This window comes from Zonotrichia albicollis, chromosome 5, assembly GCF_047830755.1.
Source record: "Zonotrichia albicollis isolate bZonAlb1 chromosome 5, bZonAlb1.hap1, whole genome shotgun sequence".
NCBI classification, from domain to species: Eukaryota; Metazoa; Chordata; class Aves; order Passeriformes; family Passerellidae; genus Zonotrichia; species Zonotrichia albicollis.
In genome coordinates, this window is record NC_133823.1 from 14,710,634 (window position 1) to 14,727,151 (window position 16,518).

Below are 16,518 nucleotides of genomic sequence, written 5' to 3' on the forward strand. Positions count from 1 at the left end.
AATAACTCCAGGCAAAACAAATAATCCCAACATAGTTGTAGAAGAGCGTCCTAATAATAATGTTCCACATGTTTGTCCATTTAATATAAGAGGACCCTTTACTCCAGTTGGTATTTGCTCCCTGTTGTTGCGGGTTGCAGACAAGAGGTGGCTGCGATGTCGCGGCAGCTGGTGCTGGTGTCTCTGATGTCACGGCAGCTACTTGTGTCTGGGCGCGGCCCCCGTGAAACGCGCTCTGCTGACAGTTTCCCGACCGCCGTCTACAAGCTGTGGTGTTGTGGGAGCTGGATCGGCAGTGAGCCACTTCGGAGAGGAGCAAGAGCAGCTAACACCTGATTCTGAGCAGCTAACACCTGATTCTGGGTAGACTCTGCCTGCTTTTGTAACCCCAATCCTAACTCCTTTATAGCATCTACTAGAAATGCCTGCGAAGCAGTTGGCATTAATGCCATTCGCTCTAATGCTTCCTCAATGGTCCAATTTGCTCCCAAAGTAGATAATACCCTTTGGGTTGCTGGATTACTATTTTGAAGGATACACTGCTTCAATATCGCCCCCTTAAGAAAGTCTGCCACACCGGCCCGATCTATAGCAGCAGCCGCCCTATCGATAAAATTTCCGAATGATTCTTCTCTACCTTGCTTAATACCCATATAAATTGGTAATCCCCCTGGCTCTTTAACCATATCTATCGCTGTACGCATCAATCTCATAGCCTCTCTAAGCTTATCTGGTCCCAATATCATCTGTGCCTCTGTACGCAGAAATGCTCCTAATCCCATAAATTCATCCACTGTCACTCCATGCAATGGATCTCCCGGAGCCCGTTGTACAGCAACTGACTCATTTACTAATGCTTGCCAATGTGCATTAAACAATAATTGTTGATGCTGAGTAAATATTAAACGCACTATCCCTTTTAAATCATTTGGGCATAAAATCTGAGTGTTAAAGAGATAATCTAACATTTGCTTAACAGGTTCACTTTTTACACCAAACTGACTAACTGTAGAACGTAGCTGAGCTAACAACTTCCAATCTAAGGCAGAATATGCTGCCACATTATGCATAAAATTCCCCTGTGCATCATATTGTGGTGTATAAGTAACAGGACATGCAAGACTAGAAGCAATTTCTACGGCTTCACCATCTCCTATTTGCATTGCCTCTTTTGCCAAAGCAGACCAAGCTTCCCTCCTTTGTTTAGCCATTTCCCCCCATAGATCACGGTGTGCCCCTGGGATGGGAGCTGGCTCTTTGGAGGTGCTATGCTGCTGGCATTTTAGTGCAGGCGCCGAATTTTCGCATTGGGAAGGCAGTAAAGCAGAGGCTGGCTCGCGAGGGGGAAACGACCCCCCCGCTGGAGCTGTCAGTGAAGCCGGGGCCGGCTCGAAAGAAGCCGGCTCATGCGGGGGAAACAGCCCCCCCGCAGCTGCAACCGGAGTTTGCTCAGGCAAAGCCGGCGCGCGCGGGGGAAGGAGCCCCCCTCCCGCCGAAGCTGAAACCGGAGCACGCTCGAGCAGAGCCGGCTCGCACGGGGGAAGGGGCCCCCCCGCTGGAGCTGTAACCGGAGCCGGCCTGCCCGGGGGTAGCGGCGGAGGCAAAGCCGGCGGCGGAGGCAGAGCTGGCTTGCCCCCCCCACCATCCGACCCGCCTGAAGCCGGCAGTGGAGGCAAAGCTGGCTTGCTTTTACCTCTCCCACCCGGCTCGCCTTCCCCCTCAGACAAGGGAGGCGCAGACGGTTCCGCACTTTCTAAAGGCATGTCCTCAACACCACTATGCTGGGGATTTTTAGGCATAAGTATCTTAGTTACAGAAGGTGCTAAAGGGTCATCCTCACGACCATATCCTATATTCCTCTTATGAGCTTCTGTAGCCCTTTCTGCTGCCTTTCTCTCAGAGACCTGCTGAAGCAATGCATTATACACCACCCGCCATAATTTCCCAAACTTTTTAGCTGATTTGTCCCCATCTAACACAGAGTCCATTAACACCTCTCTAAAATTTTTCCACTCTGAAAGCTCATGTACTGTATGTGGGTTAGTAAACATACCTATAGAATGACCATAAGCTAACAACCCCGGTAATTCCTTTTTTAAATCTATCTCTTTTACCCTTCGCTTTTCTAAATATGAGGAGAATAAATCATATGCCGCTTGCCTATCCATACCTATTCAGTGCGCGCTGTCGCAGCTCCAGGCTCCTGCGGCACGTAGGTAGCTTGAGTCACGGATGTGAACCTCAAGGGTGCTTTTTATAAATAATCCAGTCTTTGTAAATAATCCGGCACCGTCCCGCTGCAAGGACTCTCACCCAACTTCCGGACCGTGGCGAGTTCCCTTTTTTCTTTGTAATCCGAGAAAAAAGGACAGGGATTCAACGTTGCCGCATCGTTGCCCGCAGCGTTGCCCGCATTCTCCACCATTTGTCGACGGAAGGAGACCAGGACATCAGGTTGATCATCACAGGCCCAATTTTATTGATCAGCACAGCGGGTTAAATACAGTTCGTAATTAACTTCATGCATATTGCAAAAGTTGAGCTCAGGATTGGTTAGTTACATATCAGCAGTTACACCTACTTTTACATTCCTATGGTCCTACTTTTGATACTTTCTACATATTCTTAGGAGATATTCAGGACTAATCTCTACTCCCTTTCTCCATGTTGCAGCAAGGCCACTGATTGCAAGCTGCTGACATCTCCTTTCAGCTTGCTGACTGCTGATTTCTCAGCTTGACCAGTGGCAATATGTCAGCATGGCCTTTCTCAGCTAACCAACTATTAATAAAGCTCTCCACATTAAAGCTCTCCACATTTTCTTATACTCCTTCTGACTTTGACTCTTACAAACTTGTGTCGTTCATATTTTACATGCAACATTCATTGTCAGCATCCATTTCTCTCCTTAAACATTTGAACCATTACTGCCCATCTATTTCTAGACACTATTTCTCTAACATGACCTTTGATGTCATGAAACCTAGCTATGGGAAAATAAGGAAACAAATCTCTGCCCCACAGCCATGAAATCAAGCCCAAATACCATTTTTTAAATATCAATTTTCATCTTTCCAACAAATTATATTGTTCATAACTCAGGATCTGGTAGGCCAGAAGGACAGAAGGAAGAATACCAGAATATGTTGCCAAATATTCCAGGAAAAACGATTCTTGCCAGGTAAGCATTTTGAATAAAATAGCAATATAGATAATTGGGAATTAATTTTTATTAATTCAGAAAATATAAGGTTTAGAGAAACAAGCAAACCTTAGTGCCTTTCTGATGAGGACAACAGAGAATTGCTGAAGTTCTGACATCAACTAGCTTATCTGAAGAGTGGCAGTCTCAGTAGAAAACCAAACTTAATTATGTTAGTCCAATATTTAGTACAACAGGATGCCATGTATTACTACAGTACAGATGCATTAATTAGTTTATTACTGATATATTTCTATCATCATTTATATTGTTATTATATGTATCGTATAAAGCTATCTCAAGCATCAAAAATAATAAAATGGAAATGCTTCATAATTCCACTGTGAAAATCAAGGTTAGGATAATACCTTGGTCTTTAAGTATCTGGGAGCCCAAAGTTGAGGAAAGGACTGCTAGTCTTTCAGAGTGACATGGGATGGTAATACGAATTAATAAAAATAATGTGTGGTGAGCTGTAAGGTTTGTGTCTTGTCAGGACACAGCACAATTTCTTTGTTCTTCCTGCAACAAATGATGAATAAACATGGTATTGTTTTTTGCAGAATTGCCAAACATGGTAACACTGGTATCAAGCAGCTGACAGCCATGCTTTGTTTTCAAACCAAGGCTCCTCTTTTCATGATCCATTATTACTATTCATGTCTCTGTCCTTGATAATGGATTGGAAATAGATGATCTTTAAAGTCCCTTCCAACCCTAACCATTCTGTGATTCAATAAGATTGCACAGCTCAATGGATTCTTAAGTGATGGGGAAAGCCTCACATCCTGCAGGTGTTTACCACTGCTAAGAATTAGCACCACATCTTTAAACACTCCTACAGGTGACAAAGCTCCTCAACAGATCTGTGAACAACAAACTGGCTGTGTATCAGGATGCTCTTTTGTTGCTTATCAAATATGCTCTAACATTTTTTCCTTTGCAAGAAGAATTTCCCAGCTAGGAGCTGAATACTGTAATCACTGTCATAATTCATGAAAGTCACTTGCTTTGAAAAAAACAAAAATGTTATCATAATTGTCAAAATGATGGCTCAGTGATCTAGGAATGCTTGTTATCTTGCCGGCTGTAAGTTGTGGACCTGGTCCAAAACACAGGAATATAAATGAGAGGCTTTTCATTGGCCTCAGCAAGTCTTGGATCAGGCCTTCCATTAAGATTAAGGAAGGAAACAGCCATTGCTGTAGTGCTGAGACAGGGTGCATGAATAAAGAACAAGTGCTAACATCAGAGAAGTGGTTCCTGGATGCCACATGTGGAGTATAACAGCATCCAAAATGGTCCATCAACACAAGGCAAAGTTATTATTCCAGATGTTACTAACTGGGTTTCACAGGCATCTCTACCATTCATTGGATGTGCATTCCGCTTTCTGGAAGCATTTTAAAGTTCATTTAATAGAATATTAAGCTAATCATGATTAATGATAAGCCAGATTTTATTACGTTCTGGTTAATTACTAAATCATATCTACCTAGTCTAATAGAAAGCAGATTAGTTGAAATGTGATGTGTCTTCACTGAATAGTCATGGAAGGAATAAACTACAGAGGAAAGGCAGGAGCCAAATCACCTAAGTCAGTGCAAAAAGATTTAGGTGCACCTTTTTGCTGTGACCCATAATAAAACTCCCCTCCCATCAAATATCAGGTGCATGTAGCTCTTTAAAGTCTGAAACAACCACTCATTTTTATGCTGGGATTTGGTTTTATGAGTGTATCCTAATTCAAGCATTTTCTGCACTGCCATTCTGCTGATTTATGACTGAATTGTTATTTATTTCATGGAAAGGCATCCTATTTGGAAATGATTGTGTCCTACTCTGAAGGAATCAGCCGACAAATCACACCAAAACCTTTCTTAGTGATTACGTGGTAACACTTATTAGTGAAATTAAAATTCAGGAGAAAAGATTTTGATAACTGCTGAAGCAGCGGCTCTCATTTCCAGATGGTCTGCACAAAAGTGACATCCTACACCCCTCGTGATAATATGATGTGTTGGCAAGTGATTGTGGACATTTGCTTATTTAATTAATAGAGGGTTACACATCATTCAGCAATAAAGCCTCTGTGCTTAGCTCCACCAAAGTCATATGTGCTTCCAGCAGGGATTATGGAGGATTTAGCTCTACTGGCAAAACCTGCATTCCTCAAAATCATATCAGCTGCCATCTACCACAGCAAAATCCACAATTTTCAACTGAGGGAACAAGGGAACTCTTCTGGCATCACAGATGGATAAAAGTAGTGGCAGACAATGCCGCTTTATAAAGCACAGGAGGGGATGGACCTCATTAAAAAAGACATAACCCAAACAAAACCCAAAACCCCCATCCGGATGCTGGAAAATGCCTATTTCTGGTAAGAACCATCAGATTGACAAATTTCTGTGCTTTTTTGCAGTCCAGTTGCACAGCCACTCCCTTTCAGGAGTGTTTCCTTACAAAAAAGCTTTTTACCAGTGTTAACCACTAACAATCATGGGAGCAGTTTGCAAGCTCCCCATAGACACACATCCCTAGCGACTGGAGTAGACTTACAGGCAACTTACAGAAGAAAGAGTGATAAATTTTGTTTGCAACAACATGTGTTATAAGATAGTGAAGAAAAATCTGAGTGCATGTGCAGCTTCCATCATAGCTGCATCAATGGCATGTACTTCCACACCTGTTTTTGCCTAACAGATATCTTCTGTTCCCTGTTCCTTTCTTTGCTTCCCTACTTCACTCACATTTACTGCACAGTTTGCTTTTAGTGAGTTTTATGTGCTGGGATTTTCAAAGTGGCTTGAGGCTATTGACTTTCAATAGGATTTGGGTAGCTAATTGCCTTTTCCTTTGTACTTTACAAATTCCAGACATAGCTCTTCTGTGAGTTCATTTTAGTCTTTTGTGACTGAATTTCCTGAAATGTTATATCCCTTTCGAAAGGGAAAAAAAAAATAAAGAAAAGAAAAGAGAAAAAAATAGTGCCCCCGTCTCTTTTTATGTAAACCAAAGGAAATAGTTGTCCTTTTTCCTCTAAAGGTCCAAAGCTCTTGGTCTCTTATCTATTTAAGTTAAACAGTACAGAGATCAAATGCATTAATTCAAGTCTCATTGAGTCCTTGATTGCAGCCTGGCAGCTGATCTGGGTGACAGAGATTCCCCTTCTCAGTGTGTGCCATGCAGCGGTGGCCTAGAGGCTGTTAAGGGCGGTGAGAATGCTGAAAACACAACAAATAGCCTTGGGCCTGCCCATTCAGAAGCTTTGGTTTCATTCTTTCTCACCCAGCCTGTAGAAGTCTGCCAGAGCTGACATGCAGCTCTGACCCCTCGCTGTCCAGAGCACCTTGTCTTTTGTCCCACTGCTGTGCTCAGCTCTGTGTTGACAGCAAAGGGCAAGAGATGGCCCATTCAAAACAGAAGCAAACCATCAGCAAATAGGCCCATAAACATTAAATGAAAACCAAATAGACACTTTGTAATGGTAACAGAAGTCTGCCAAAGACGTTCAGAAAAAAACAGAATGAGTTCAGGGAAGAGGCAAACTGCACTGTGAGATTTTGTGGATGCTACCTCAGCAGAAGTGAACCAGGCAGATGCACAACTGAGGGAACTACATGTAGAAAACAAATTAGGAGAAACCAGAGCTCGTAGGTAATGGGTAAAAAGCAGGGGGAGAGAAGCATTAGTGACTGGTTACAATTTGTCCTTTTTTCTGTTTTTCTGTCTTTTTTGAGTGCATGGACTCCGCTCTGGCTTCAGGCATCTCAATGCCCTTCTCAGCAAGGGGTGGGAATAATTCCACAGAGCAGGTGTGCTGTAAGCTGTTTTAAAAGTAATTTAGACACAAGCAGACTTCACTGGAAATGGAAAAGTAGTAGGAATCGAAAAACAAATAAAATATTCTGTAGCAGCCGTTTTTGTCCATGCAATAGTGCTGTGTGACTGTCAGAAGAAGCATTAGGACAAAAGTGCCTCTTTTAGATAGTAAAAATTGTTTAAACTCCTTCAGATAAGGTGCTAAATAGACGTAGCAGTTTATTAAGCTCATAGAGCTTTTGGAGGACATTTGCCTAATGAAAGAAGCTACTGAGCTTCCAAGATGATTTTGTGTCAGTACACCTTCTGTCAGTTAAAAGTTTCCTATTGTTTTACCTTCCAAAACATCTCCAGACACAGGGATCTGCAGGGAAGCTACTGTACCTGAACCTGTGCCTAGAAAAGGCTCTCCTAAAATCCAGCTAAAGTGTCAATGTCACTAAAGGATGGGTAGGAGCTGTTGCTAGATAAGTAAATACTGATGTCAACACTGGCTCCCTTTCACTTCCAGGATTTCCTGAGTAATATGTCTCAGGATTACTCCTCATAAAATCTGGGGTCATGGTTGCTGCTTCTCAGCTTCCCTAGGCACAAAATGTGACTCTTGCTGATTGAGCTATCAAAGGAACTTCTTTAGAGTTCCTCATGCTTTCTAACCACTGTGACGCATATTCAGGAAATCATCTATATTCAGCAAAGTGTGGTAGCCCTTTCTGACTGTGTACTTCGTTATTGCAAAGGTTTCAAGGCATGTATCTCCAGCAGAACTCCACAGTCTGAAATAAGGAGCCAGATTCTTGTCTGCTGGCTTATCACAGGTTTGGAGTTCTGGCAAATTAAACTAAGAAAACAAGTTAAATACATACTGCTTGGCCTTTTACAGGGCAATTGTCCAGGGCAATAGAAGCTCATCTAGGGGGGAAAAAAAATTGGAAAAAAACCTCCAAGAAGATACCGGCTAGAAGATAAAAGCCCAGGTGTTGTACTTTGCATTTGGACTTGTTGAATTTCATTAGGTTCTTGCTAGCCCATTGTTAAGAGTGTCCATCAGACTCCATAGACTTGTGGCTATTCAGGTTCATCAGCTGGTCTCAAACCTGCTCTTTGCTTACTGTGGGAGGGACTTCTATCCCCCATCCCCATCTAGGAGCTCGGGGACTCAGAGATGTGGGAAGCCTGACTGCCAGCGAAGACTGGGGCAAAGAACCTCAGTCTTTTACATACCAGTTGTCACCAGCTCTCCCTTCTCATTTATCTCCCTGGCAAAACACAAAACATGGATAACTGCTAGGCTAAACTTATTCCTGAATCAGAGACACTTTAATACCAGGAAAGGACCTGTAGTTTCTGCTAAGTGAACTGCAGATGAATTGATTGCAAACAAAAAATCAAAATCAAGTACACAGTGTATGACAGATTTCACCTTGATATTATTCATGTTGGGAAGAAATGGTCAAAGATAGGAGAAACAACAGCAAAATAGTTTTCTACAAACGAATATCCCCAGGTTATAAAGCTCACCTTGATCAGCGTACCACAATTTAATTACATTATTAAGGAATTTCTTGCAAATCATTGTATACTTAGGCAAATTTAGTTAAGTCATCAATTACCAGCACAACTGCATTCATAAGTTGCAACTTAATTGTTTTATTGAGTGTCATTTCTCTATATTTGGGAAACTATCACATTCCAGGTAATTGTAATGTGCCATCATGACAAAAAACATGTAAGCACATTTCTTGGGGTTTTTTTGCAATATTGTAAAGAACTATGAAACTAGAAAAAGATGATGACCATTTCTTGGTTTGTGCTCATGTATTGCCAGTCGATACAATGACAGTAAAAGTGTTTCAGGCTGTTAAAGATAAGCCCAAGCAACTGAAACAGATGTAACTTCTGTCCTTTATCCCCATTTCATCTGTTTCAGTAGCTTAGATCATCTTTCTGGAGTCTCATGGCTCCTCATCCCCATGACAGCTTGGGCAGGAAAAACACCTCCACTAGCACCCACACCAGGTCCAGTGGCTCCAGGCTGGTCTGTGTTGCACTACACACTGCAGAGCAAATTTTGTCAGGGAGGCTGTCAGGGAGGTTTTGAGTCACTCCTTTTTCGGCTCTGGAGTCAGCCCAGCCTGCTTTCTTGGACAGCTGTGCTGAGATGTGCTGCATGGAGAGGAGGCTTAGCCAACTCACCTTCTCTCTCACACACCACATTTTATTGCTTCCCAGTCATTTAAATGCTGCTGTTCAGCCTTTCAGATGAAACGTTTTTTTAGGACCCCTAATAAAAGCAAGAGAGCACAAAATTTTCTCATGAGTAAACAATTGGATTTATCTCAGGATGAGTTTCTTAGGAGGGCACTGTAAAGACATCCCTGTACTTTTGTGGAATAGGGAAATTTTTCTTCAAGTCACTGAGTTCCAGCACACCAGAACTGCAAAGGATACTGGAATCCTTTTTGCATTGGAATTGTCAAGGCTGGCAAGAGGGACACTTGAATATACAGTCACCATTACAAAGGACCCAACAATATTTCATATATGAGGACACCAATCCTTAAGATGCATTTGAAAGTAAGAAATTATTTCTACAGGGGAAAAACTGAGTTTCAGAGGCTGAACTTATTTAGGGACAGTTAAAGGCTGAGGGCAGGGCCAAGCCCAAGCCTTCAGTCACGAGTCACAGTCTCATGATCTTCTTAAAAAGCATTGTTTCTTCAAAATAAAATAAGCAGTTATTTCCTCTCAGTTCAAAAATGTTTCATGGGAACAATTCTTTTTCCTTGCCAACAGAACTATTCAGATGTGACCAAAAGTCAAACCATCTCAATAATGTGAATTGCTTTAGGTTACTTGGTTCTATCTTGGTAGATGTCTGCCTGACCTCTTCCAATCCTCTGATTTCAAATAGAAATTCTAGCAGTGCCCCATAGAGGCCAATTTGATTTGAAGATTGCAGGAGACAGAGAGGATAAAGTTAATAAAATTGTCAGACTGCAAATAGCCACTTGATGTTATTTAATGTTTCGCCTGTTCAAAAAGGTCACAAGGATCATCTTCCAGTTCTCTTATGAGGAAAATCAAGCATTAAGGGAAGGAACATTTGTGTCAAGTTCACTTCACTGCTGAAGCGCAGAAAAATGCAGAAAATTCCTATCACTGGCTAATGACTGCATCATACTTTGTTGGACTCTGGCTAAAAATAGATGGATTAATAAAATACTCCTAATAAGAATCAAACTGTAAAGAAAGCTCTAGCTCCTTTCCCTCTTCTAAAAGGTAAGGAATAAGGTGTCCTCTGGCAACTAATCACCACACAGTTGCTACTTCATTCCCCATCAGACGTGGTGGGAGAAAGGATCAGAGGGGCAAAACTGAGAAAACTTGTGGATTGAGATAAAGATACTTTAATAGGTAAAGCAAAAGCTGTGCAAGCAAGCAATATATAACGAATTTATTCAGTATTTCCCAAGTGCTTAGCCATCCCTAAGAGACCAGGGCTCAATTTTCAGCATAAATCCCAAACATAGCCCCACACAAGCTACTAGGAAGAAATTTAAATCTTTAATCTAAAAGTAGCATTTCTACCTACAAAAAATAAGAAAAAATAAGCTTGATTCCTTATCCACTTTTTCATTTTCCTAGTTTTTTAAGTATCTTCCACCATATAATGAGTTTCTACATGGTAACAAAGTGTGATTGCATCTTTCAGCCCAGGGGCAAATCAAAGTCCAAAGGTGTTTCATCTTCAAGGCACTTAGCATGCAAATAATGTGATTGAAGTCTAAGTTAGGAAAAATTACATTACACATATATGCTTTGTGCATTTCTGACCCTACCCAAAATTTTTGATCTTCATATGCCTGCTACTTACTCAAAATCACACATTGTCTTTATGTCAAAAAGCATTTTCATTATAAGTCTGGAACTTCTATTACATATATGCCACCTTTGTGTCTGCAGGCTGAAATTAAAGTTATTTAAAGTGGCTGAAAAATATGACTGGAGATTTTACAAGCAATCAGAGGCAGGTAGGAAGTGTAAATTAGAAAGATTATGACACAAATCACTGTAAATTCTTGTGCTAACCAATTACCAGCATACAAAGTACAATCTTTTTTCTGTACTACTTTCTGCAGAACAGTATCAATGACCTGGCAAAAAATTATGCTCTAGGGAAAGGTGTATTGGAAAGATAATTGGAGAGAGAGAAATATTAATAGCTTAAAAAATCCTCTTCTGTTAGGATATGGATAAAAATTTGGTCCACAATCAGCTGCCACTGAAAAGATATTGTCAGGTTAGAAATGTTCATGGACATTGTAGTCTCCAGTTTATTTCCTGGAAGTCATTAATTAATATGTCTGCTTTGGAGAGCTGAAGGAAAAAGATGAAAAATGGAACAGGAAGTCAGTCAGGGACTACCTGGCTATTCCAAACAGGTTCAAACCATACAGATATTAAAGAAATACTTTGAGAGTGAGTCATAAGTACTTCAAGTCTACCACCAGATCCATTTGACATCCATCACTGCCACTTTCTGACCAGAACTTGATATTTGTACTTGTCTAAGGAAGTGTTATGCAAGTTTGAGGATCAAAAGATCACCTTCACACGAAGACTGTGCTTTATTGTGCAGCAGCACCTAAAATGGAGTCTCTTCTCTGAGGACATTTATTGTTCCATTTTCCATTACCATCACCACAAATCTCCCACACTTCTTCCAAGGATGGAGCTGTGATTGTAACTTTCATATTGGAGCTCTGATTGTAACTTTCATATAACTGCATACATAGATACACATGCCAGACATCTGATGTTCCTTGTGAGGGAACTGGGAGTTTGTTCTGAAGTGAAAATTCTGCCAATTTTCAGAAATACTTAAATTATTATAATCTTCCTGACAATTGTTTATTGAACCAGGAAAGATAATTATGTCACCAATCTATATATCCACAGTTCTCACATCCTTTTAATAAAATTTGGGAATTGGACGAAGTCTAACAAAGGTAACAAGGGATATTGAAACTCTGGAGTAGCTCTCAAGCAAGGAATGACCAACTGAGTAGACTGAATTTCTCTACCTGGGCAAGAGACAGCTGAAGATACGTTGGATAAAAAACTGTGAATAACGCACAGAGACTAGAGAGGGGTTGATTATTCACTCTCTTCCAGTATAAGCATCAAGAGTATCAAATGAGGACAGCAAAGCCACAAATTAAAGGAGGTGGTTCTTCAGGACACGGGTGGTAGAATTACCTACTCAACATCCTTCCAAAGCATCTTGTTTCTGAAAGAGGTTGTCAGGATTTCAAGGATTTAAGGAATGAAAGGCTTGGAAGAAAGAACTATGAAGACCTTTCTAAACAGACAGACAAACTATGTCAGGAAAAGCCCTGTGGTCCAAAAGCAGGGAAGTGTCTTATATGCTTTGCTGGTGGCAAAATGACACTAGATTGGACCTGGGAGCAGAACTAGTCCAGCTGTGTTTATCAATGCTTTCCATGTTCCATATCTCTGTATATATTTCTGTCCATATAGTGACACTCCATTGTTTTTAGGGAGCTCAAAGAGCATCTCCCTCAAAAAAGCTACAGGCAATAATCTTTCCCAGGTTTCACTTTAAGCTGTTTTGCCACAGTGTTCTTGCTTACCTAGGAAGAGTGCCACAGCAAGGAGATTCCTGCATCCTAAGACCTCCTGAACATATGTTAACTCCCTAATACCCTGAGCAGAATAAATACATTATTTTTGTTTATGATGTTGATCCCCTAAGCGCTTTGCTTGTTGGAGATCATTCCCTTCCACTGAAGCAGAGTGGGGAAATAATCCTGTTTGAGGAGATACAAGACAATCAATTTTTTTTCTCACTAGATGATGGGACAAACAAAAGTTATGTAATATTAACCAGTTATTACTACTATTATTATTATCAAATGTGCTCAGGTTTTACCTCTAGCACTTTTCAGAGACTCATTTCTGTCACATTTTGCAAAGCTAAAAAAGCACAATTAGTAGAATTCTACAGCAGTACAGTTTTTCCAGATCTAGAACTTGAGTTGGTGCAAGAACACAGTGGGAGAATCTTTTGATGTAAAAGTGAGGGAAAATGGAGTAGATGGATGCCATTTGCTCCTAAAGTTTAATGTTCTTGCAGAACATGCCCAGCATCCAGTTCTTAATGAGATATGCAATGCTTAACCTGAATTCTAAACACAGTGTCAGGAGGGCAACTAGATGCATGAGAACAAATGTTGTCATAGAAGGTTGTCCTGCCAGTCATAAATTTCTTCACATGCTCTTTGATCATGGCCCTCTCCTAACATATCCAGTTTTAATCAGCTGTAAAGGCTAATTAACCTCTACATGTTTTGAAGAATAAAGGGAGTTTAAAATAGCACCTGTGCAGCACTGTCAGACACAGGTTCCTTGCTCAAAACTGAGCTACTCCTGTTGAAGCAGGACATACCAGGGAGAAAAAAAACATGGACAGAAAGAGCTCTAAACCATGTGTTGGACAGAAAACACCCCCCGTTCCAAAGTGCAGTGGTTACCAGGTGTAAAGGGGCTACAGAGGTTAATGGTAATGGGACATAATAAACGTGTTCTCCTGTTAATCCTCTGATGAACAGAAAAGGAGCAGTAGAGCAGCTGAAAGGAGTAGCAGGATCCTGGTTTTTATGGGAAGTTTGAGTGATCTATGAAATCACCTTGTGGAACACAGAAGTTACATGTGGAACACAATATGAGGTTTTCATTGTGACAATTGTGATTAAACTGCTGTAGGACAGAGACATTTGCTGACATTAGTGTTAATGCTGTTAAGCTCTACTGACAAATGTGTAGAATCTTTAAATGTGTTGCTTTATAGTTTTCTTTGTTATTTCTTAATTTGCCACTCACAGCTTCAGAATTCATTCTGGGAAAAAATTACCAGCCATGATAACTCCTCATTTTATCAAGGCGCTCATCCTTGACTATTTACCCCGAGTTCCTGGACTCATGTATTAGCTGAAGATATTTTTTTTTGTTATCAGTAGAGTTTGTTTTGTAATCTGGTGACAAGATTAAAAAAAAAAAAAAACTGCTGCCACCAAAGAAAAACCCACTTTGAAAATTGGCATAGAGAGAGAGACAATTTAATTCCTGGGCACTACTATCCAAAAACAGGAAGCATGGGGGTCATCTTCTGTAGAAAAAAAGAGTTGTCTTCTTCCTTCCATACTTACATATTCTTACATATTGGAGAACTTAATCTATTATTTCCTAAACATATCACATGAATGAAGCTGCACTTAAGGTTTTTGCAGGAAAAATTGAAGAGATATTTTTTCCCGTGAAACCTACACACTGTATTTGCAATGAAGGTTCCTTTCTGTGAACAGAAATTTAGAATAAAACCTGTGTGCCACCAGTTGTCATGGTGCCAGGATTTGACAACTACAGCTGATACAGCATAGTATCACTTTCAAGCCAAAGTTTTTGTAGAGATGGAAGAGTCTTCAATCAGGAAACCTGATGAATTGATTCCACTGTGATACGTGGGCAGAGAGTGAAAGCAGCAATACCAGCCATTACTGAAATGAGATTGTGGAGTTAGAGGAGATGAGGTGGAAGGGAAGAGCAATAAAATCATGGAAGTTAAAAAAAGGATGGGATGAGTGGGAAAAGAGAAGCAAGGACAGGACAGAGAGTGTTTGTTCAAAAAGATACAAGCAAAGACCACAGGGAAAATAACAAAAATAAACAGATTAAGAAAAACAAGATAATCACAAGAAGATAAACAGAAAAACAGAAGAGGAGTTTACCCGAGCCTTATTTTTTAGATATTACAATAGATCAGAGTTGACAGAAATTATCAGTTATTTGCAGTGGGAAATCAGGGGCTTTCTGGTTTTGTTTTGTTTGGAGGAGGGTAGGGGACTTTTTTCTGTAAAGCAGTAGAAGTCATGTGAGTATTTTTAAAGTAGGAGTACACAAGTTATGTAATCACATCTATTTCATAATAAAAATAGATGCTTCAAATAAGCTTGGTCTTTCTCAGAGCAAAAAGATAAAGATACATTAATTACCCTTAATTACAAACTCACAAAACAAATCTAAAACAAATTCACATCCATGTGTTCAGTGGGGCTCTAAATTAGGGCTGCATCCATCCAGGTGCTCCCATCTTTCAAGCAACTCAACCCAGCTCTGGGATTTTAAACAGTAATGTGTCCAGTGAAATTAAATTACCCACTGATAAATGTGGATCCAGTTACTTACTTGAAGGAGCAGCATCAGAGTTGTCAACTGGGATATGAAATAGGTGTTGCTTTGTGCCCTCTCTCTAGCAAGCCAGCATTGGCTCATGAAGCACCACTGGCAAGTGTGGTGCTGGTTCTCACATCTGCCTCAGGCCAGTGGCCATGGACACGTGCTGAGGTTCACTGCAAGGGAGGATGTGCTTCCCCTGGGAAATGTGTACATTCAGGGGAAATCAAAGTCCACCCAGACAAAGCGGGATATGCTGAGAGACAGTGATCAAAAACATCCTCAGCAGATAGCCAAACCGATTTCCAGTGAGGCACCTGGAGTGAGGAAGGGTTTGTGAAGCACACGGACTTGATTCCTAAAGGAGTTTGAAAGGTAATAAAAAGAATCATAAGGGGTTGAAAACTTTATTGCAGTCTAAGCTGAGACATTCTCCCTGCATAAATTAGAATAAAGGTCACACTTTCTTTACCAAACCCTTGAGACACATACAAATCAACTAGACAGCATTTAGCTCTATTATAATTTATATTCTGATATTAAAAGTAAGAAGGTTAAACATACAAACAAACAAACAAAAGCCCCCCAAAAAATTTAAAAAAAGCAACACAAAAAAAAAAAACCACACATAAAAAAGGGCTTCCAAAAAGAAATTGGAGAAAGGCCTTTCCAGGGGATAGCTCACCATGGAAAACTGAGTTAATAAATTGACTTAACACACATGCTTTGTTTTAAAGCATATATTCATTCCATATTCATCAGAGAATTTAAATCTGCATTACTCAGTGATTCAACAGAATCAAGGTGTACATACAAGATTAAACATGGGTTCAAATGCTTTGCTGAATCAGGGCACAGTTTAGTATCAAGGAACTGTAATTCTGCTCTCTCTGCACTTGCTGTGCAGGTTATACCCCTTCCATGCCTCTCAAATTATCATCTGTGGGAGTACCACAGTGTGACTCTGACATACAGAGAACTAATGAATACTTCATGAGACTCTCAGTTATTATTTAATCACAGCTCCTTTATGAGCTGATGGAATTTGTGTTGATACGAAGGCAAAATAGCACAGCACTGAAATGCAATAGTGAAAACAAAGCTAAAAGCAAATGAAGTTACTATTAAAAGTAGGAGAAGCACAGCAGAGAAATATGAAGTAATGATTGAAAACACAGATATTTGAAAGATTTCATCAAAAAGACCAATGTAAAAGAATAGACAAAGTGCTCAGT